Below are 23386 nucleotides of genomic sequence, written 5' to 3'. Positions count from 1 at the left end.
ATTATCATTTGGGGAATGACTTGTATTCCTATAAATTTGACTCAGTTCTCTATATATTTGAGAAATGAGGCCTTTGTCAGAAACACTAGATGTAATAATTGTTTCCCAGTTTTCTCCTTTCTTTCTGATCTGGGATACATTGACTTTGTTTGTGCAAAACCTTTTTAATTTAATGAAATCAAAATTATCCATCTTGCATTTCATAATGTTCTCTATCTCTTGTTTGAGGATAAATTCTTCCCTTCTCCATAGAACTGACAGGTAAACTATTCCTTCCTCTCCTAATTTGCTTATAGTTTTACCCTCTATGACTAAATCATGTACCCATTTTGACCTTATCTTGGTGTAGGCTATTGGTCTATGCCTAGTTTCTGCGATACTCTTTTTCAGTTTTCCCAGCAGTTTTTGTCAGATAATGAGTTCATATCCCAGAAGCTGGAGTCTTTGCATTTATCAAACAGTAGATTACTATAGTCATTCACTACTATGTCTACACCTAACCTATAGTACTGATCCACCACTTTATTTCTTTTTTTCTTTTACTTATTATTTTATTTTCCCCACAGTTACACGTAAAAACAATTTTTAACATTTGTTTTTAAAACTTTCAGTTCCAAATTTTCTTCATTCCTCCCTCCCCAGCCTCCCCTTCATTGAGAAGGCAAGCAATTCAATATAGGTTATACATATGTAGTCATGAAAAACATGCCCATAATAGTCATGTTATAAAAAAAAAATAGACAAAAAATAACTCAAGAAAAATAAAGAAAGTTTTAAAAAGTATGTTTAAATCTGTTTTGAGACAACAACAGTCATTTCCCTGGGCATAGAGACCATTTTTCATCATAAGTCCTTCAGAGTTGTCTTGGATTGTGTATTGTTGAAAACAGCTAAGTCAGTCACAGCTGATCATCTTACAATATTGCTATTACTTTGCACACAGTACATTTTACTTTGTACCAGCCCATGCAAGTCTTTCCAGATTTTCTGAGAGCACCCTGATCATTATTTCTTATACTACAATAGTATTCCATCATAATCACATACCACAACTTGTTCAGCCAATCCCCAATTAATAGGCATCCCCTCAATTTCTAACTCTTTGCCCCTAGAAAAGAGTTGCTATATTTTTTGTACAGGTAGGTCATTTTCCTTTTTGTTTTTTATCACATTTGGGATACAGACCTAATAGTGGTATTGCTAAGTCAAAGGGTATGTGTGATTATAAAAGTCCTTTGGGCATAGTTCCAAATTGGTCTACAGAATGGTTAAATCAGTTCATAACTCCACCAATAGTGCATTAATGTCTTATTTTCCCCACATCCCCTACAAGATTTATCATTTTCCTTTTCTGTCCTATTAACCAATCTAATAGGTAAGAGGTAATTTTAATTTATATTTCTCCAATCAATAGAGCATTTTTTCATATGGCTATAGATAGCTTTGATTACTTCATCTGAAAACTGTTCATATCTTTTGACCATTTGTCAATTGGGGAATGGCCATTATTTTTATAAATTTGACTCAGTTCTCTATATATTTGAGAAATGAAGCCTTTATCAGAGAAACTTGCTTTATTTTTTTTCACAGTCACTATTGCTAACTGTATTTCCCTCCAACCTATTCCCCCCAACCCAGTTATTGTATTCTCTCTCCTTTCACCATTACTCCTCAAAAGTGTTTTGCTTCTGACTCTCCCCTCCCTCAATCTGCCCTCCCTTCCATCACTCTCTTCCCTTCCTACTTTCCTATAGGGTAAGATAGATTTCTATACTCAATGCCATGTGTATGTTATTCCCTCTTTGAGCCAATTCTGATGAGAGTAAAATTCACTCACTAGCTCTCACCTCCCTCTTCTTCCCCTCCACTGTAAAAGATTTTTCTTGCCTCTTTTATGTGAGATAATTTACCCCATTCTACTTCTTCCTTTCTCTTTCTCCCAGTACATTCTTCTCTCACCCATTAATTTCATTTTTAGATATCACTTCTTCATATTCAATTCACATTTGTGCCCTCTATCTGTACATTTACTCCTAACTACCTTAATAATGAGAAAGGTCTTTTGAGTTACAAATATCATCTTCCCATGTAGGAACATAAAGAGTTTAAACTTATTAAATCCCTTATGATTTCCCTTTCCTATTCACCTTTTTAGATTTGTCTTGAGTCTTGTATTTGAAAGTCAAATTTTCTATTTAGATCTGGTCTTTTCACCAAGAATGTTTGAAAGTCCTCTATTTCACTGAATATCCATTTTTCCTCAGCAGGATTATACTCAGTTTTGTTGAATAGGTGATTCTTAGTTGTAATCCTAGCTCCTTTGCCCTCTGGAATATTGTATTCCAAGCCCCCTGATCCTGTAATGTAGAAGCTGCTAAATCTTGTGTTATCCTGATTGTGACTCCACGATACTTCAAATGTTTCTTTCTGGATACTTGCAATAGTTTTTCTTTGGCCTGGGTACTCTGGAATTTGGCTATAATATTCCTGGCAGTCTTCATTTTGGTATCTCTTTCAGGAAGTGATTGGTGGATTCTTTCAATTCCTATTTTACCTTCTGGTTCTACAATATCTGGACAGTTTTCCTTGATAATTTCTTGAAAGATGATGTCTAGGCTTTTTTTTTTTTGACCATGGCTTTAAGGTAGTCCAATAATTTTTAAATTCTCTCTCCTAGATGTATTTTCCAGGTTAGTTATTTTTCCAACAAGATAAATATCTCATTGTATTGCACCTTGCACATTGTCTTCTATTTTTTCATTCATTTAGTTTTATTTGATTATTTCTTGATTTCTTATAAAGTTATTAGCTTCCATTTGCTCCATTCTAATTTTTAAGGAATTATTTTCTTCAGTAAGCTTTTGGCCCTCCTTTTCCATTTGGCCAATTTTGCTTTTTAAGGCATTCTTCTCCTCATTGACTTTTTGGACCTCTTTTGCCATTTGGCCGAGTCTTTTTTTTTTTCTTGAAGGTGTTATTTTCTTCAGTATTTTTTGTGTCTCCTTTACCAAGCTATTGACTCTTTTCTCATGATTTTCCTGCATCACTTTCATTTCTGTTTCCAATTTTTCCTCTACTTCTCTTACTTAATTTTCAAAATCCTTTTTGAGCTCTTCCATGCCCTGAGACTAGTTCATATTTTTCTTGGAGGCTCTGGATGTAGGGGCTTTGTCTTTGTTGTCTTCTTCTGAGTATGGTTTGATCTTCCTTGTCACCATAGTAACTTTCTATAGTCAGAGATTTTTTCCATTGTTTCCTCATTTTCCCAGTCTATTACTTGACTTTTAACTCTTAGTATGTTACATACGTGTGTGTATTTCATATATTTATACAGAAATATCTATGTATTTATACTAAAAGGCTTTCACCATAGATAAGAGGTGTAAGGATATGAACAAATAATTCTCAAAAGAACAACTGCAAATTCTTAGCAATCACATGAAAGAAATTTCCAAATCATCAACAGCGAGAGAAATGCAAATGGAAACAATTCTAAAGTTTCACTTCATTGGCAAAGATCACAAAATCTTTGAATAGACAATCAGTGTTGGAGATATTGTGAGATGGGCCCATTGACTCATTTTGATGGAGTTATAAATTAGAACAATCATTTTGGAAATGATTCCATTATTAGGCTTTCACACCATGGTGATAATTGATAAGGTTCCCATAGATACCAAAATAACATAGCATCACTTTTTATGATCACAGAAATTGCAAACAAAGTATATTTATATCAATTGAGAAGTAACTAAATGATTTGTCATACATAAATGCAATGGAATATGATTGTGCTCTATTAAATGATGAATATAATAAATAAAAAGAAATATTGGAAAACTTGCATGATTTTATGTAGAATGAAGAAAGCAATATACATATTGATTACAACAATATAAGTGGAAAGAATAATCATAAAAGAATCAAAATTGAATGTTGCAAAAATATAAAAAAAATAAAGAATGGTGAGGCAGAGTCAAGATGGTAGAGTAAAGGCAGGAAATCACCTGAGCCCTCTGCTAAAACCCCTCCAAATACCTTTAAAAATGATTCTAAACAAATTCTAGAACAGCAGAACCCACAAAAAGATGGAGTGAAAAAAATTTCCAGCCCAAGACAACTTGGAAGGTTGGCAAGAAAGGTCTATTACACCAGGGTGAGAGACGAGCACAGTCCAGTGCAGGTTGTGCCAATGCAGACCAGGCCAGAAGGATTTTATTCTTTGTTCAGTGAAGCTAGGTGGTATAGTGGATAAAGTGCCAGTCCTGGAGTCAGGAAGACTCATCTTCCTGAGTATAAATCTGGCCTCAAACATTTACTCATTATATGTCCTGGGCAAGTCACTGAACCTTCTTTGCCTCAGTTTCCTCATCTGTAAAATGACCTAGAGAAGGAAATGGCAAACTACTCTAGTATCTCTTCCAAGAAAATATTAAATTGAGTCATGAAGAGTCAGATATGACTAAACAAGTTATTTTAAATAATATTTCCCTTTCTATCTTTGCCTATTGAAATTTATTGTTATATAGACATTTTGCTGATTTTTGATAGTTTATTTTGAGGCCTTAAACTTGCTAAAACTATTAATTGTTTCAGTCAATAACATTATTGCTTCCCCTAAGATTTTCTAAGGAAAACATCAAGTAATCAGCAAATAGGTATAGTTTTACATTCTTCCTTCCAAGTTTTATATCTTTAACAGATTCTCAATTGATTGCTGTTGCTATATTTCTAGAACTATATTAACAACGGTGAGTGTATACATGCTTGTGTTACTACTACATTTTTTGTTCATAATTATAGTAATAAGCTAGTTCTAATCCTATTTTTTAAAAGATTGGATCATTTAAGGTCTCTAGTCTTTTGTTAGTTTAGATATTTCATATGTGTGTGTATGTGTGTGTGTGTATATATATATATATATATATATATATATATATATATATGTAAATGTATCCCTCTATTTCTTTTCTGTTCCCAGTTTTGGTAGCATACAATTGGGCAGAGTATTTTCTAATTTTTTTTTAAATTTCTGGTTTTATTAACAGTTCACCTTGTTCATTTTCTATTTTGCTGATTCAATTTTTGCACAATCTTTTTAATATGATTATCTAAACATTTATAAATATTCATAACCTTTTCAAAGAACCACATTTTATCACTTTAAAAATTATTTCTATAGTCTTTATGGCTTCTAGCTTACATATTTCTACACTAATTTTTGGTCCTACCAAACTCCTTTAATGACACAAATATGGTGCTAATGCCTAAACCAGGAAGAGTGAAAACAGAGAAAGAAAATTATAGAACAAGCTCCCTAATGAATACTGATGCAAAAATTTAAATAAAATATTAGCAGAGAGGTTACAGGAATTTTTCATGAGTATAATATATATGACCAGATGGTATTTATACCAGGAATTCAGGGCTGGTTCAATATTAGGTAAACTATAAGCATAATTTACCATATCAATAACAAAAGTAACAGAGATCATATGATTATCTCAATAGATGCAGAGAAAAGCTTTTGACAAAATATAGTACCCATTGCTATTAAAAACACTAGAGAAGATAGGAAAAAATGGAATTTTCTTTAAAACGATGAGCAGTATCTATCTAAAACAATCAGCAAGCATTATATGTAATGGGGATAGAAGCATTTTGATTAAGATCAGGGCTGAAACAAGGATGCCCATTATCTGTTATATAATATTGTACTAGAAATATTAGCTTTGGTAATAAAAGAAGAAAAAGAAATTGTAAGAATTAGAAGAGACAATGAGGAAACAAAACCATCACTCTTTGCAGATGATGTGATGGTATACTTAGAGAATCCTAGAGAATCAACTAAAAAACTACTTGAAACAATTAAAACTTTAGCAAAGTTACAAGATATAAAATAAACCCATAATTATATTCATAATAAATAATAATAATTCATCAGCATTTCTATATATTACCAACAAAGCCCAGCAGCAAGAACTAGAAAGAGAAATTCCATTTAACATAACTGTAGACAATATAAAATATTTAGGAGTTTACCTGCCAAGACAAATGCAGGAAATATATGAACACAATTACAAAACACTTTTCACACAAATAAAGTCACATCTAAACAACTGGAAAAAATATCAATTGCTCACGGGTAGGCTAACCTAATATAATGAAAAAGGCAATTCTACCTAAATTAATTTACTTATTGAGTGCCATACCAATCAAACTACCAAAAATTATTTTACAGAATTAGAAAAAATGAAAACAAAATTCCCCTGGAAGAACAAAACATCAAGAATATTAGGGAATTAATGAAAAAAAAAATACAAAAGAAGGCAGACAACCATACCAGGTCTAAAACTACATTATAAAATGGCAATCATCAAAACTATTTGGTAGTGGCTAAGAAATAGAGTGGTAGGGGCAGAGCCAAGATGGCAGAGTAAAGGCAGGGACTTGCCTGAGCTCTCCCTCAAAACCCCTTCAAATACCTTTAAAAATGACTTTAAACAAATTCTAGAACAGCAGAATCCACAAAAAGATGGAATGAAACAAATTTCCAGTCCAAGACAATTTGGAAAGCCGGCAGGAAAGGTCTGTTGCACTTGGGTGAGAGTGGAGGGCAGTCCAGCTCAGGGGAGGCCAGCAAAGCCCTAGCCCCACCTCCAGGAAACCAGGAACAGGCCTTAGGAGAACTGAATCAGCAGAGGCAATGGTAGCAGCTGCTTCTGGAACTCTCAGCTCACAGACTGTTAAGAGGGATGAACAACTGGTCAGAAGGAGAGTACAGAGGTCCTGACACAGGATTCTGTTGCAGTTCCCATATTCAGATCCAGGTCGCAGTCCTGGGTGGCAATCAGGGGTGAAACACAGGAGGTGCACTATCACATGAGAACTTGAGGCCACAGTGCAGGGGGGACCCTCCTCACAGTTCCAGGGAAGAAAAGAGCTTGTGGTTACTCACAGACCAGAGGATAGGCAAGGAGAGTAGTAAACACCTCTCCTGAGATCATACCACCTTGGAAGAACTGAAAACTTACAGGTCCTAGAAGAATCTCTGAAAACAACTGCACAAAATCCCTGAAGCTTGGGGCAGTCATCCAAAGCCTCCAAGAAAAATATGATTGGTGTCAGGGCATGGAAGAGGTCAAAAAGGATTTTGAAAATCAAATAAGAGAAGCAGAGGAAAAACTGGGAAGAAAAATAAAAATGATGCAAGAAACTCATAAGAAAAGAATCAACAGCTTGGTAAAGGAGACACAAAAATACTAAAGAAAATAACACCTTAAAAACAGACTAGGCCAAATGGCAAAAGAGGTCCAAAAAGCCAATTAGGAGGCTTAAAAAGCAGAATTGGCCAAATGGAAATGGAGGTCCAAATACCCACTGAAGAAAGTAATTCCTTAAAAATTAGAGCTGAGCAATGAAACCTAATGACTTTATAAGAAATCAAAAAACAATTAAATAAAACCAAATGAATGAAAAAAAAATAGAAGATAATGTGCAATGCAATGACATATTCATCTTGTTGGAAAAACAACTGATCTGGAAAATGGATCTCGGAGAGAGAATTTAAAAATTATTGAACTACCTTAAAGACATGATCAAAAAAAGGGCCTAGACATAATATTTCATGTAATTATCAAGGAAAACTGCCCTGATATTCTAAAGCCAGAGGGTAAAATAGAAATTGAAAGAATCCACCAATCACCTCCTGAAAGATCCCAAAATGAAGATTGCCAGTAATATTATAGCCAAATTACAGAGTTCCCCGGTTAAGGACAAAGTATTGGAAGCATCTAGAAAGAAACAATTGAAGTATCGTGGAGCCACAGTCAGAATAACACAAGATTTAGCAGCTTCTAAATTAAAGGATCGGTGAGCTTGGAATATGATATCTCAGAGAGAAGCTAGGATTACAACTAATAATCACCTATCCAACAAAACTGAGTATATTCCTTTAGAGGGAAAAATGGTCATTCAGTGAGATAGATGACTTTCAAGCATTCTTGATGGAAACACCAGAGCTGAATAGAAAATTTGACTTTCAAATATAAGACTCAAGAGAAACACAAAAAGGTAAACAGAAAAAAGGAAATAATAAGGGGCTTAATAAGATTAAAATGTTTACATTCTTACATGGGAAAAGTATATTTGTAACTCAAAAGACCTTTCTCTTTATTACAGTAGTTAGAAGGGGTATTTATAGACAGAGGGCACAAGTGTGAATCACCTAGTTAGCATATTTGGCACATATTTTACTATAGTTTTTCCTATATAAACTTTAACTGTACCCCCCCTAAGGTTACAGGTTCCTTACTAACTTTTGCTTGCGGAATAATGTAAAAATAAACCTTTACCAACTTGACTTAAAGAATGCTTAAGTCTGTGAATTTATTCCAGAGGACCCTAACCTGTACTTCAGTCCTTTGGGGGGGGGGGTCCCTGAACCCCTCAAACTGCATCAAATTGATGTCATGCCCAGTGATATGTTAGTGCAGTATGGCATATATCAACTCATCCTAGCATTGGAAGCTTCTGTATTCAATACAGAAGCAATGTTCATCTTGGAAGTTTTATGGACAATTTCTGAGGCAAAAAGAGTAAAATTTTTACCAGCTTGTGAGTTTCCTTAAGCAATGATTCCCCTCACTCATATGCTTCCATGGCAGGTTTCCAAAAGTATATGCACACTCCCTTACAGATACAGAGTGGAACTGTGGGGGAATGTGACCCAGGTTCATTTATGGATTATGATATATTTATTTTTTCTACATATGTTTTAATATGAGTACCTGTGATATTATTTTTCTTTTATCTTGAAGTTAAATGAATTATGATGTTTAAGATCTAAAAGTGTCGTTACTGTGAATGGCTGATTTTTATAAAAGTAAACAAATTGGTGGGGGCTTGATAGCTTAATAGTGAGTGAGTTGGGGGGAGAGGGGAGAGAACATTCTTTCCTCAATAGAGTTATTCCTTGAATCTTAAAGAGTATTTGAATTTGACCAAGAAATGATGGTCCTTCTTTGGGAACTCAGACCTCCCAATGTCAAAATACTTCATACAAGAGATGTGAGACATTATACATTGTGTGACAACCCCCACCCACCCACCCCATGCATTCAGTACACATGCATTGGGTGGGGAAATCAGCTTCTAGATTAGTGAAGGTGGAAGTTAAAGTATATGAAAATGGATAACATGAAATACCTCTGCAAAACTGGGTGAGAACAGGATTGTGGCAAACTTTAAATGCCATGCTAAAAAGTTTCTTTTATATTTTAAAGTTAAAAGACTGTTTAAAAGCTACTGTTGACTTTTAAGTGCACAAGTGAGAAAATGTTGTATTTTTAGAATATTAATTTGGTGACTGTTTGGAGAATAGATTGGAGAAAGAAAAGCCTAGAAACAGGTGATGAATTAAGAGACAACCATAACAATCCAAGCAAAAGTGATGAGGTCTTGATCTAATGTACTGACATGGAAAGTGGGGAAAAAGGAGATGGACTTAGACTTAGACTTCTACTTAGGAGTAGAATTGACTAGTCTTGGCAATTGATTATCTATTTGAGTTGATGAAGTGCAAAGAGTCAAGAATGATTCCAAAGTTTATAAGCTAGGTTACTGAAAGAATGGTGTTACACTCAATAGAAAGAAGCAGAATCACAGAACGTAAGCACTGGAAGGGAATTCAGCAGACATCTAGTATAGTCCATTCACTAAAGAAATCCCTACCACAACATTACCATTAAGTGGTCATCCAGCCTCTGCATGAAGATTATCCAGAAGGAAGAATCCAACATTTCCCCAAACAGACCCTTACACTTTGGTACAGCTTTAAGTGTTAGGGATTTTTTTTCTTGACATTATACCTAAATTTGCCTCTGACAATATTTACAACAATACAAAGCATTTCCTAGGGCATAAGGCAAATAGTTCCATTGAAGATAATCCCCACCATTAGAAAGAGAAATTAGACAGGAAGAGTTGAGGAAAACCTTGATCAAGGGTCAAGGGTCTGACCAAGCTCAATGACCAAGGGCCATTGCAACTTAGCTTCTATTTTTATTTAGTAGCTTTTGAGAAGAGAAATTCTAGTCTCCCCCTACTTTATTAATTCAAATGAGGGATAGATATAAGATGATTAAATGAGATAATATTTGTAAAAATGGCTTAGTACAGTGCCTGGCACATGATGGACATTATAACATGCACTATATATCTATATATATCTATATCTATATATATATATATATAGATATAGATATAGATATATTCCCTTCTTCCTTCCTTATTCAGACATTCCTTGAATTGGTGATTAGTATTCCCTATTAACTGCAAGAATGAATCTTTCATTGTATCCTGCTAATTCTAGGATGTTAGTAGAGTATTTTAGCAAAGAAGTCAAAATTTTTATAAATTTTTGATATCATGATCTTGACATGTTTACAGGCCTCTGGAAGCTTTTTTTTTTTTTTGCCCAGAAGTTTGAATAATTTGTAATTCCATCTTAGTTTCAGAAAGTTGAAAAAGTCACTGATCACTTCCTTCCTTTGCCTCTCTTACACCCTGCCAAAACATGTGAACATGCATATGTGCATACATGTTGAATCGGCTAAACTAGTCAGTGAGTTCAGATTTTGCAAGCAAGGATCTATACCTATTTCCCACAACTGTTGATTGGCCTTGCAAAGGGAGTTACAGGGATAGGGAAAATTGGGCAGTCCAGTTGCAGCAGCCTGCAACACACACACACACACACACACACACACACAATAGTGATCTTGGAAGAGGAGAAAGACAAGTTGGTACATATGTGGGAAACAAAGCAACACTCACCCCAGCCGCTGGCAAGGAGCCTTCTTCCCATGCACCATCAGCACTGGGCTATGTCCAGATGAAGACTGACATTGTGCTGTTAGAGCCTGGGTGTTTTATTTTCTCACAAGATCTTATCAGGACAATCACTTGTATGCCCTCCATTCCTCTTGTTTTTTTCCATGTCACTAGCCTTTACTGTAATAAATGCTGAGACAATCTAGATAGCAACAATCTAGAGACAGATTCCATCTGTGAGGACCTGCAGTGCTTGCATTTGAATCTAATATCTAAAAATAATGTGAGTTTTGTTTTTTTTGGAAACATTAGCATACATGAACTTACATTGGTCAGCAAAGGTAAGGGGAAAAAAAGATGTAGGGAAAACAAAGAATTGGAGTTATCTCAACAAATTCCACAAATTATAAATACCTGAAAGATGCAACATCTTTGGCATAGGAAAATAAAGTTGACAAACATGTTCTTGAAAATTGTGAAAAAAAAAAATACAATGCTTAGGGGCAGCTAGGTGGAGCAGTGGATAGGGAACTGGCCCTGAAGTCAGGAGGACCTGAGTTCAAATCCGCCCTCAGACTAAACACTTGACACTTATTAACTGGGCAAGTCACTTACCCCCAATTGCCTATTAAAAAAAAAATACAATGCTTAGTCATTAATTGAGTGAGGAGGGAGTCTGGGAAGAGGCCCAGGGCAGGGGAAGAGCCAGGTCTCCGGAGTTTGCGCAGGCGCCCTCCGCCGCCTGGTCACAGGCACGTGCGCAGGCCCGTTGCCTCTCTTCTGTCCTCTGGTTGTCCGAAGAGGAATGACCCGCATCTGACAACTTCTGCTTCCGGGTCCCCCCTTGGGAGCGGCTCTCGCTCCGCATTTGGATTTGATGATTCGTTTGGAGCATGTGGACGTATCCTGAGCCCTTGATGACTTCTCGATGCGGTGTATTATGCAAAGCATTCAGTGCAAATTCTCTCAGAGTGCTTCATTCAAACAATCGCTGCCCAACGTTCCCTCCCCGTGGTAACGTAGAGGACCTGAGCAGAGGGGCAGCTGATGGGAAACGTCCCCAAGGCCCCCTGCAGCCGGCGCACTGCGCCTGCAAGGCGCCCGAGGCGGACTGTGTGGAGTTACCCTGGGAAAGAGGAGCCGAGGTAAATGCTTTAAATGGCCACACCACGATGGCTCTCATTATGCAACTGAGGGATGAAACTTGTGTGGAAGTCCTGTTGGAATATGGTGCAAGCCTTGTTGCACTAGATGGCCACGGAGTCAGCCCACCTCCCAGGGCCACCTGAGAACAATGCTGAGTGTGCAAAGGCCTTCCTAGAAAGTGGTGCCTCTGTCAGTGCCTTGGATTCCAACAATGGCACACCACTTAGCTGGGCAGCCATGAAAGGAAACCTTGAGAGTGTTGGAATACTCCTTGGCTGTGGTGCAAAGGTCGGGGTCGCCAGCCTAAAGGAGCAGACGCCTATCTCCCGAGTGGTGGAACAGAAAAAGGATTCTTGCTTTGAGCTTCCCCGCAGAGCCGTTGGACACTTTGAATTACAGGAAGGGCACTATACCTGGTGAGGTAGCCAAAGACCAACAACTTTGTGAAAAACTGGTTATGTAGTGCTCTGCCCCAGGAACCCTAAAAACATTGTCTCAATATATTATTCGATATAGTCTGGGACTTTACAGCAGTAAAGGGCCATTGCCAACATCTTTGAAGGAATACTTGTTAGTTGTAGAATTACTGAGGAAGAGCTTGGGCCATCACACAGCAGTAATACATGAGGTTTCCCCTGCAGATCTATCTCTTCTGTTCTGTCATAGGGAAATGGCATACATATCTCCTGTTTGGTGCAACGTATCACAGCAATAACACTCCCCTCTAAGTCAAACAAACAAAAAAAATCCCATGCTTTTTTGTTTGCAAGAAGTGTGTGTATTGCTTACTCAGCTTTTGATATTTGCACCATCTAAAAGAAAAGGTATCCATGTTCTCATTTAGGAGACATACAGCTGGAGCCAGCTGCACAGCTAGATTTCTTTAGGAAAATTAAATGTATTTAAATAGTGTGTATGATCTCCCAGCAGAGACATTTGGTTACTAACCCTTTAGGATTTTTTTAATTGGTCATTGAGATATTCAGGGAAAAAAAACAGATAACTGTTCACTGTCTAAAGAAGAAAATATAATACAGCTTAAATAGTGCAATTTAATAGTGACTTAACTGAATGACATACTTGCATTGTCATGTAATTGAGGGGGAACTTTCCTTTGTTTCCCCTCAGAAGAAACAACAAGCTGTCTTATTTTTTCCCTGTGTGTATCTAAGTGGTTCAGTAGTAGAGCAGAATTAACTTAGCTGCTCTCCAGTGTAAAGAAAATAGTTATCTCTGCAGTCCTAAGAATGCTAGTTTCTCAAATATATTTCAGACTTTCCCCAGTTAGATATTCTAACAGCACCAAGAAGCCATCATCTCTATCCTTTAGGAAGCTGTCATCCCTAGGTCTTTTAGTGTTTGATTCTAGAAGGGAAGGATATAAGCTAGGCTGCTTTTCTCCAAGGGTAAGTTCATAGTCTCAGTGTAGAAAACTCTAAGAAATGTTTGGAATTGTTTTCCTTTCTGTTGTTAAGTTGTGGTTTGTATTAATTGACATTTTAGTCATTTCGGCAGTGTTGGTAGTGGGGAGATTGTGTAGAGAAGAACAGGACTTTTCATTTCCATATTCCTAAACTTTGAATCAAGTTGTCACTGATGTTTTGAGAAGCTGTAATCTGAGAAATACTTGACTAAAACAAACAAAAACAAAACAAAACAAAAAACTTGAAAATAAGTGAGGAGAAAGGCAGTGTGATATTTTGAATAAAGAGCAGATTTTGCGATTAAAAATGCAATGCCTAAAATTTACTTTAAAAGTTATTTTATTAATTGTAGGTTCAAGTCTTTTAATAAACAAAGTTTCCACCATATTTAGTCTGCCAGTGTGTTTATTTTTCTTTTGCTAATGCAATTTTTGATTCAAGTCACAATCCACCAATGTTCCTTGTTTGTTGGAGATACTTATGTTTCATCAACTTAAATATAATCATTTTAGAGTATATACTTTTTCAGTATTAGAAAGAAAGCTAGGAGGTTTCTACTTCAAGATCTTTTTTAAACATTAAAGTTCCATTTGATATAATAAAATCTAAATTTTATACACAACTTTAAAGTTTATGAAACACTTTTCTCACAGCACCCCACTGTAGGGTAGATAATGTGAGCATTGTTGTTGGATGAGGAAGCTGAGACATAAGAGGATAAATGTCTTTCTCATGACCACAGTGCTGGTAAATATCCAAGGTGAGATGCAAAACTAGGTTCTCCAATGCTATTCAATACTGTACTACACCATGCCACTTTAAATACACACATATACATGTGATAAAGGGATGAGAATAGGACACAGAAATAGAATAAGCTTATTCAAATGATATTCTACACAGACAAAATAGTCGCCCCATTGACTTAAGAATGAATACAAGTATTTTCTTTTTGGTGGTTTGAAAAAAAAATCCATTTGATTTAGTTGAGTAAAATGTAGCTTTGAAAGCTTTTCTTCTGTGAGGTATTTCTTATACATACCAAAATAATAAAAAATACATTTAAAGATGAGTCAATTTTTCAATGACCATCTGATTATTAACATTAATTAACACATAAATAAGGAATATGGGTGCTAGCCAAAAGTTTTTGCCACTATTCTCCACTATAGTGGAGAATGTAGAGCATAACAACAATAAAAATAACAATAGTAATGTTATTTTTACTTATATAACATATACTATATATGCTAGACAACTGTGCTAAGTGCTTTTTATAAATATTTTATCCTCCCAATAACTTTGAAAGGTAAATACTATTATCCCCATTTTACAGATGTGGAAACAGAAAGGTTAAATGACTTGCCCAAGATCACACAGATAGTGTCTTGAGGCCAGATTTAAATTCAAATCTTCCTAATTCCAGGCCCAGCTTTCTTTCTTTCTTTCTTTTAATTTTTTATGGTAATTTTTATTTATTTATTTTTCAACATTTACTTCAACAAGATTTTGAGTTCCAAATTTTCATCCCATCTCGCCCCTCCCCCCACCTCAAGATGGCATGCATTCTGAATACCCCTTCCCCTAGTCTGCCTTCCCTTCTATCTCTCACTGCCTTCTCTTATCCCCTTCCCCTTCAATTTTCCTATAGGGCAGGATGGATTTCTGTACCCCATTTTCTGTATTTCTTATTTCCCAATTGCATGTGAAAACATTTTTTTTTAAACATGTGTTTTTAAAACTTTGGGTTCCAAATTTTCTCCCTTCCTCCCTCCCCACCCACCCTCATTGATAAAGCAAGCACCTAAATATAGGTTATATATGTGCAGTTATGCAAAACACTTCCATAGTAGACATGCTGTGAAAAATTAACTCTATTTCCCTTAATCTTATCCCACCCCCCATTTATTCTATTCTTTCTTTTGACCCTGTCTCTCCTCAGAAGTACTTGCTTCTGATTACCCCCTTTTCCAATCTGACCTCCTCTCTATCATCCCCCTACTCTCTTGTCCCCTTTCCCCCCTATTTTCCTGTAGGGTAAGACAGATTTCCATACCCAATTGAGTGTGTATGTTATTCCCTTCTTAAGTCAAATTCTATGAGAAAAAGATTCACTCATTCCTTCTTACCTTCCCCCGTTTCCCCTCCACTGTAAGAGCCTTTTCTGTTTTTTTTTTTTTTTTTGGTGAGATAATTTACCCCATTCTACCTCTCTCTTTCTCCTTTTCCTAGTATTATCCTCTCTCACCCCTTAATTTTATTTTCCAGATATGACCCTTTCATTTTCAACTCACCCTATGCCCTCTATCTATCTATCTATCTATCTATCTATCTATCTATTTCTATATATATGTACATATCCCCTCCAACTACCGTAATACTGACAAAGGTCTCATTAGTTACAAATATCATCTTTCCATGCAGAAATGTAAACAGTTCAACCATAGTAAGTCTCTTATGATTTTCTGTTTCCTGTTTACCTCTACATGTTCCACTTGAATCTTGTATTTGAAAATCAGATTTTCTATTCAGCTCAGGTCTTTCCATCAAGAATGCTTGAAAGTCCTCTATTTCACTGAATGACCATTTTTCCCCTGCGGGATTATACTCAGTTTTGCTGGGTAGGTGATTCTTGGTTGTAATCCTATCTCCTTTGCCCTTTGTTCAGTATTTTTTTGGGGTCTCCTTTAGCAAGCTGTTGACTTACTTTTCATGATTTTCTTGCAAAACTCTCAGTTTTTCCTCTGCTTCTCTTACTTGCTTCTCAAAATCCCTTTTGAGGTCTTCCAAGGCCTGGGACTGATTCATTCTTCTTGGAGGATTTGGATGTAGGAGCTTTGGCTTCGTTGTCTTCTTCTGGTTGTATGTTTTGATCTTCTTTGTCACCAAAGTAAGATAATATAGTCTGTCTCTTTTTGCGATGCTTACTCATGATCCCAGGCAATTACTTGAGTTTTAAACTTTTTGTTAAGGTAAAAGTCTGCTTCCAATGTGGAGAATATTCTGTCCCAATCTTCAGGAGTTTGTACAGCTGTTTTCAGAGGTACTTCTAGGGACCTGAAAATTTTCAGTTCTTCCAAGGTGCTATGATAAGGGGTGTGATGTTTTCTCTTCACTGCTACAACAAGGTTCACCACACCAGCATTCCTCCTCGACCCAGGACCACCCCTCAGAATGATGACCCAGATCCAAGCACCAGTAAAGCAAGAGATTCCTGCCTCAGCACTGGCAAAGAGATCCCTGCAATCCCCTTCTGATCAGCCACTTGATTCCCCCTCAGTCTGTGGGCCAGAAGCTCAGGAAATAGCTGCTGCCCCTGGGGTGGCTGAGACCTAGCTCCTTCTCTCACCGCAGGCACAGGCTTTTCCCACTGACCTTCTAAGTTGTCTTTGGAGTTCGTGGGTTGAGAAGTCTAGAAACTGCCACAGCTGCCCATGATTCAGTCCTCTAAGGCCTGCTCCAGGGTCGCTGCGACCTGCACACCCACACCAAACTGTGCTCCTCTCCCCACCTGGCGCAATATATCTTTTTGATCAACCATCCAGGCTGTCTTTGGCTGGAAATTTGTTTCTCTCTGTCTTTTTGTGGGTTCTGCTAATTTGTTTAGAGCCATTTTTTAATAGGTATTTGGAGGGGTTTGTGGGGAGAGCTCAAGCAAGTCAATGCTTTTACTCCACCATCTTGGCTCTGCGCCCCCAGGTCCAGCTTTCTAACTACTGTGCCACCTAGCTGGCTAGCAGAGAATACAAATAGAAGAAGAATTCCTATAAATGTTGAGTTTTATTTGCACATGATATTGTCTTTATTGGTTCAAGTCATTGGTTCAAGGGATGTTGTAGAGCCTCCTAAATGAGATCCTTAATTACTTAAAAAAAAAAAAGGGGGACAAAGAATGTTCACTGTCCCTATTGCATATCACTATGATATGCAGTTGGATAGACAAACCTTGATCTTGAATGGTCATTCAACCAATCAATCAGCATCTATTACAACCTACTACTTTAGGAGTGGTGTGCCAAGCATTGGGAATGTGAAAAGAGGCAAAAGACAGTCTCTACCCTCAAGGAGTTTACAATTTAATGGAGGAGAGAACATACAAACAAATATATACAAAGCAAGCTGTATGCAGGATAAACTAATTAACAGAGGCTGTGCACTAGAATGGAATAATCAGGAGGGCAATGTTGCTGCACATCGGCAATGACTTGGTTCAAATATTAAACAGGAGGTCAGTGGGCTGAATTGTTTTGGGGAAATTTTTTAGTGCTTCTGTTGACATCAATCTCCTTAGGGAAACGAAGTACCAGATTTTTAACAATAATATTCTTCCAGTCAAGCTATGTGGCTATTAATCATGAAACAAGGAATAATTAAAAATTAAATGCCTTTTATAAATAGAGATTGCAACACGTTACCAATTATGAACAATACAGAAATTATGTAAAGAACTTGATCACTGGGAAAAAAAAAATACACGGACCAGGCATTTGTCTAAAGTATGGGCTAACTAATGGGTAGCTTTCATGCTCCATTGGAATCTATTTAAAGTGAAGACAACTTTAGAAAGTAACCTGCATTGAGGTGCCTGGCCTTTCGCCATCTTGCCTCTAGAATCTTGTTTCTTACAATCAGAAACAAAGATTGAGCCTTCTGCCCCTTCCACTCAGTTCTTGATAATCTAATTAACCACAACTTAAGGCACAGGAATTTCTTGCTGATAACTTGGATGATGGGTGTTCATCAAATTACTCAGTGTTGGAGAAATCTAATCCTATAGTTTTGAGAAATAATTGTGGAATGGAAACAGATAGTATAGATGGCTAAGCCAAAAAAAATTCTAATGGGGGTAAATATAAAGATCTGTATTTAAGTTACAAAATTTGACTTACAAGTATAAGATTTGTTCTAGGGATGAAGGAAATATTCTCTGAAGCAGTTTGTATTAAAAATCTGCCACTACCTGCATAACTTTGCAGAGGCCTCAGTTTCCTTATCTGTAAATGAGGGACTTGGAGTAGAGGACTTTTAAGTTTCCTTGGAGCTCTAAATCAGTAATCAAAAGATTTTATGCAGTAGAAGAATGTATGAATTAGCTGTCCTATAGCTAATAAGTGTCCGTTGCCTGGACTCTTGGCAACAAGCTTCCTGACCTTTTAGATAAGGTCAGGTTCAGTAGCTCAGGCCCCATTACCTTGAGCAGAAAGCAGTGGAGAAAAATAAAATCAACACTCTAAGTAGAATGGGGAATACAATTCCCCTAGATAGTAAAAAAGGAAAAACAATCTAAGGTCCTATGTCCAGGATATTCTTTCTTTCTCTTGGAATCTATATGATTTATAGTTGAAAGTTTTCTATGCCAAAAACAACATTCCTTACTATGAATCCTTTTCCTTCATCCCCACCTTTATCTGGCTACATCTACCATGTTCATATTCCTCTCTGCCTTCCCATTTCGAGCCCTCTGAAGCCCCTGTTTTGTTGTTAACAAGCAGCCCTTCATATTAGATGTTTTCTTACATTCTTTCCATCTTTTTCAAGGCGTATAAACTTGGCTTTCCCTAGAAGACTTTGAATTCCTGGATATCCTGTCCAGCACTGGAAACATCTTTAATCATTTCCCCCAACACATGGAGCCAGAACAAGGAGTAGTACTACTCTGTGTTTCTCAATGCTATTTACTGACCCTTCCTATTCTGTCATTATTCAGCAACCTCTGTTCTTTGGAGAGTTGATTTATCCATATACATCATCCTATCTAGATCCTATTACTATCACTCCTCCTTTTCCCTCACTGTCCACTCTACCCCTTTCATTCTTTCTCCTTTCTCAAGGAGTTGTCATGAGGCTTACACACTTCTTCTTAACATTAACCTTTGCCCTTGTACTTGGAGACTTTAATATTCACACTGATGTTACGTACATCCTGGCTTCCTAGCCTCTTCAACTTCCATTATTTGGCCTTCACTCCACCTCAGCCACACATGGAGATAATCAAACACTTGGCCTCATCATCATACACAAGTTTTACTAACTCAATTTCCAGAACTGTGAAATGTATCTATCTGACCATTACTTCTGTCCTGTGGTTCATGCTTTTTAAATCTATTCTTGTCTTCACTACTACCAGTCACTCTTATTTCCTGTTTTTCTAGTCTATCATACCTTTCCTTCATTTTACTTTATTCTCTTCAAAATCCTTACACATTGTTAATAAGTTCAACTATATTCTGTCTTCTTCAGTGGAATCTCTTTACTCCTCTTACTGCCACTCATCCTTTTCCAAACCTGAACTATCTTGCTTTTACCCTCTGTGCCCTCCACTTTTGCTCTTCCTGCCTCTATGCTTCTGAACAGCTACAGGAGTCTTCTTTGAATTTCAGGAGTTCAAGATTCCTTTTAAAGTACAAGAGAAGCTAGTTTTTGTTAATTGACTCACCATTATGCTCTTTACACTATGCACTCCCTGCCCCCATCCTCAATTCACCTATATTATCCCCTTCAACTTCTTATCAGAAAACTTTTCCTCATACTTTGTTGGTGTAATTGATTTTCTTCATCATAAAATTTCCCAAATTCAATGCTTATTCATTATTTATCATTTTCTACACCTCAGATTCTCATGATTTGTTTTCTTCTTTTTCTTTAGTATCTGATGAAAAAGTGGTCATACTTTGCAAGACCAGCCCCTCTGCTTATGCCCTTGATCCTATTCTTTCCCATGACATAGAAGAGCCTATCTCTTTAATCATCTCTTCTTTTTCCCCCTAATTTTCAGTCTCTTGTTTTGCATTAAATTTTCCATGATTCCTACAAACATATTAAAGCATCTCCATCCTTTCAAAAATTTTCTCTTGACCCTGATATCCCTTCAAGCTATCAACCTACATTACTTTGCTCTTTCATTGCCAAACTCCTAGGAACATAGTTTCCACTTCTTTAAAACCCACTAGCTTCCCAAAACCTTGTAAGCTGTTCACCAACCCCATTACTTAATTTAAACTTTACCTATGATTTCTTAATTGCTCATTTAAATGACTTTTTCTCTGTCTACTGCTTCTAAATATTTTTTGCTAGATTTTCATAAATGTCCCCATTACTTTGTATAAGTACTGTTTTGTAGGCCGCTCTTCTTTTCTCTGTCCAAGATCTCTCTCAGTGATAGCTCTCTTGTATCAGTTATCATCTTTATTCAAATGACTCTAAAATCTACATATCCATCCCTCATCTCTGTCCTGACATCCAGGTCTATATATTAACTGCCTGCTGGACATCTCCCACTGGATGTCTCATAGGACACTCCAACTCAAAATGTACAAAACAAAAGGATATGAAGGGAAGAAATCTAAGCTCTCAATAACCACAGGAAAAAAATTCTCCAAATCACTATTAATAAGAGAAATGCAAACTAAAACACCTCTGAAGTTCTCAAGGGAAGAAATCCAAGCTGTCAACAACCATGTGAAAAATGCTCCAAATCACTAATAATTAAAAAATGCAAATGAAAACAATTCTGAGGTTCCACCTCTTACCCATTAGATTGACAAAGATGACAAAAAGGGAAAATGACAGCTGTTGAAGAGAATGCAGGAGGCCAGGCAAATTAATGAACTCTTGCTAGAACTGTGCATTTCTCCAGCCATTCTAGAAAGCAATTTGAATCATACCTAAAAAGTCACTAAATTGTAAATACTGCAGTGATACCACTACTAGGCATATAAACCCCAAAAGACCAAAGGCACTGCAAGGCAACTAAAGAAGAAAAATGTATGTGGAAAAAAATTATGCAAGCACTTTATGTTGTTGCGAAGAATTGTAATTGAATGGGGATTTTATCTCTTCAGTGATTTTTAGATTTTTTTTATTTTTTAATTTTATTTAATGGTTAATAATGTGTTGTCCTAGTTCATTTGATTGCTTATTTTCTTGAACTCTTCTTTCTTTTTTATTGATATAACTATTTAAAGATTTGGATTATTTTTTCATTCTAATGTATGCTTTGGCTTCACTCTGAAGTCTGGGTATTTTATTAAAATTTTCTTTGATAACAGTATTCATTATTTCTATGATTTCTATGAAAACTTATTCATTAGGATTACATTGTTTAGTACTCATTCAAATATGATTTCTTTTTCCCAGTATTTTATAGATTAAAATTATTTTCATATTATGGTCTGTAAGAATGTATTTAATATTTCTATAATTTTACATTTTTAAGTACCATTCAGAACTCAAATATATTTATAAACCTTTTTATTTCCATTCAGTAATGGGCAAAGTTTTATTTATCTTTTTCTAATATTCGTTTCAGATCCTAAACTTCTTTTCTGTTTATTTTTTAGTCAGACTTGTGTAAGTCTGAAATGGATTGAGTACTGGGTCTAGAGTCAAGATAACCTGAGTTTGAATCTGGTCTGACACTTCCCTTGTGCTTATATCTCAACCCCATTTTATTTTACTGTTGCCTTATCTGACATCATGATCACTACTTCTCCTTTTTTTAGATTTAGCTAGAATACAAGGTTGTTGTTGTTTTTGTTGTTCAGTCTTGTGCTCCAACTCTTCATTTTAAAAGAGTCAGCAGAGTATGAGGGACAGAAATCTAGACTTGGAACCAGGAAGACCTGGGTTCAAATCCTGTCTCTGACATACCAGCTGTATCTCTGGAAAAATGGTTTAAAATCTCAGTTCTTTAGCTAAGTCTTTAAGACTGTAGATTGCCTATCTATTACTGATATTCATTGGTAGAGGGTGTTTTTCACTGAGAGCTCCCTACAGAAATGAAATCACAGGTCAGGACTAAACATCATAAACTGTATCATCATCATAAACTATAGTTTTAAATTATGATTTTGATAAGTAGGTTATGATGGTTAGATTTGGTTTTCCTTTCATCACATCTTCTTCTTTCTTCTGGCCCCCCCACTCTCTTCCTTAAGAGAACCAAAGAGAAAATTAAAAAAGAGTGAAATCAGAATTATCTGCAGTTTTAAGATTCTGATCCTAAAATTCTTCTTGCTCCTTTCCCTCATCCAGCACAGATTGAGATTAACATGTTCTATTATTATTTTTATTGCTTTTATATCTTGTTTTCTCCTATTGTCAACAGTCCTCACTAAACAAAACTTGTTTTGTCTGACTATTGCCTTCCCCATGGTAGGACTGCTATCATTTCCCTGAAACTATCTTCTTCTTATATCAGTTTCTTTTTAAGGTTTTTTTCCCGCTACATTATATGTTTAAGTTTTACTTGCCAACTTCAGATAAATATTTTGAGATTCTCACTCTATAATACATATCCATACTTCTATAATCTTCTATTATGAGCTGATTATGAAAAACATTATTTTTTTCCCTACTCCTCCCCATTCCATATCTGAAGTATTTCCTTGCTTCCTTCCTTCACTCCCATGCTTACCTTAGTTCTAACTTTGTTCCTTCATTGAACCCTAAAGATTACTGGCTTATGATGCAAATAGATTACAGGGCCCTTTTATGCTATTTGAACATGGTTCCTTTTTTTTGTTGTTGTTTTCCTTTTGTCTCCTGTGTTTACATTTCAAACACTTTACTCAGCTCTTGTTTTCTCAAGCAGAATGTTTGGAACTCTTAGTTTTGTTTTTTGTTTGTTTGTTTGTTTTTTCTTAAAAGCCAATGTTTTTCTTTTCATGATTAATCTGAGTTTTTTTGAGATATTATTCTTGAGTGTTACTCTTTTCCTTTTGCTTTGCCCAGACTTCTGGGAGTGGGTGGTAAGAAGCCAGCATTCCCAGCCATCAGAAAGAAGTGGGAAGGTAAGTGTGAAAGAAGTTTCAAATCTATTTAGTTAAAGTTTCCAAAATAGTGACACATGACAGATATTTTGCAATTTGGCCATGTTTAATGTGCTAGTTGGTCGCAGAAAATCCATTACCCGTGTAATACGAAAACAAAACACCAGCATTGAACTCAAAATTCTCCTAGGTAGAGGAGATGGTGGCTCTAGT

General features: G+C 36.2%; 2 pseudogenes; one reads left to right on the top strand and one right to left on the bottom strand.

The window, feature by feature from the left end:
- LOC114025238 overlaps nt 1–10867 on the bottom strand; it is a 29590-nt pseudogene extending 18723 nt beyond the window's left edge.
- A 27-nt stretch (nt 10868–10894) lies between these two features.
- LOC114025236 overlaps nt 10895–23386 on the top strand; it is a 38137-nt pseudogene continuing 25645 nt past the window's right edge.

The sequence above is a fragment of the Vombatus ursinus genome, unplaced genomic scaffold (assembly GCF_900497805.2).
Source record: "Vombatus ursinus unplaced genomic scaffold, bare-nosed wombat genome assembly UNPS02014830.1, whole genome shotgun sequence".
In the NCBI taxonomy this organism is placed as follows: Eukaryota; Metazoa; Chordata; class Mammalia; order Diprotodontia; family Vombatidae; genus Vombatus; species Vombatus ursinus.
The sequence above is the reverse complement of the archived record's forward strand: the minus strand, read 5'-3'. Positions and strand labels throughout refer to the sequence as shown.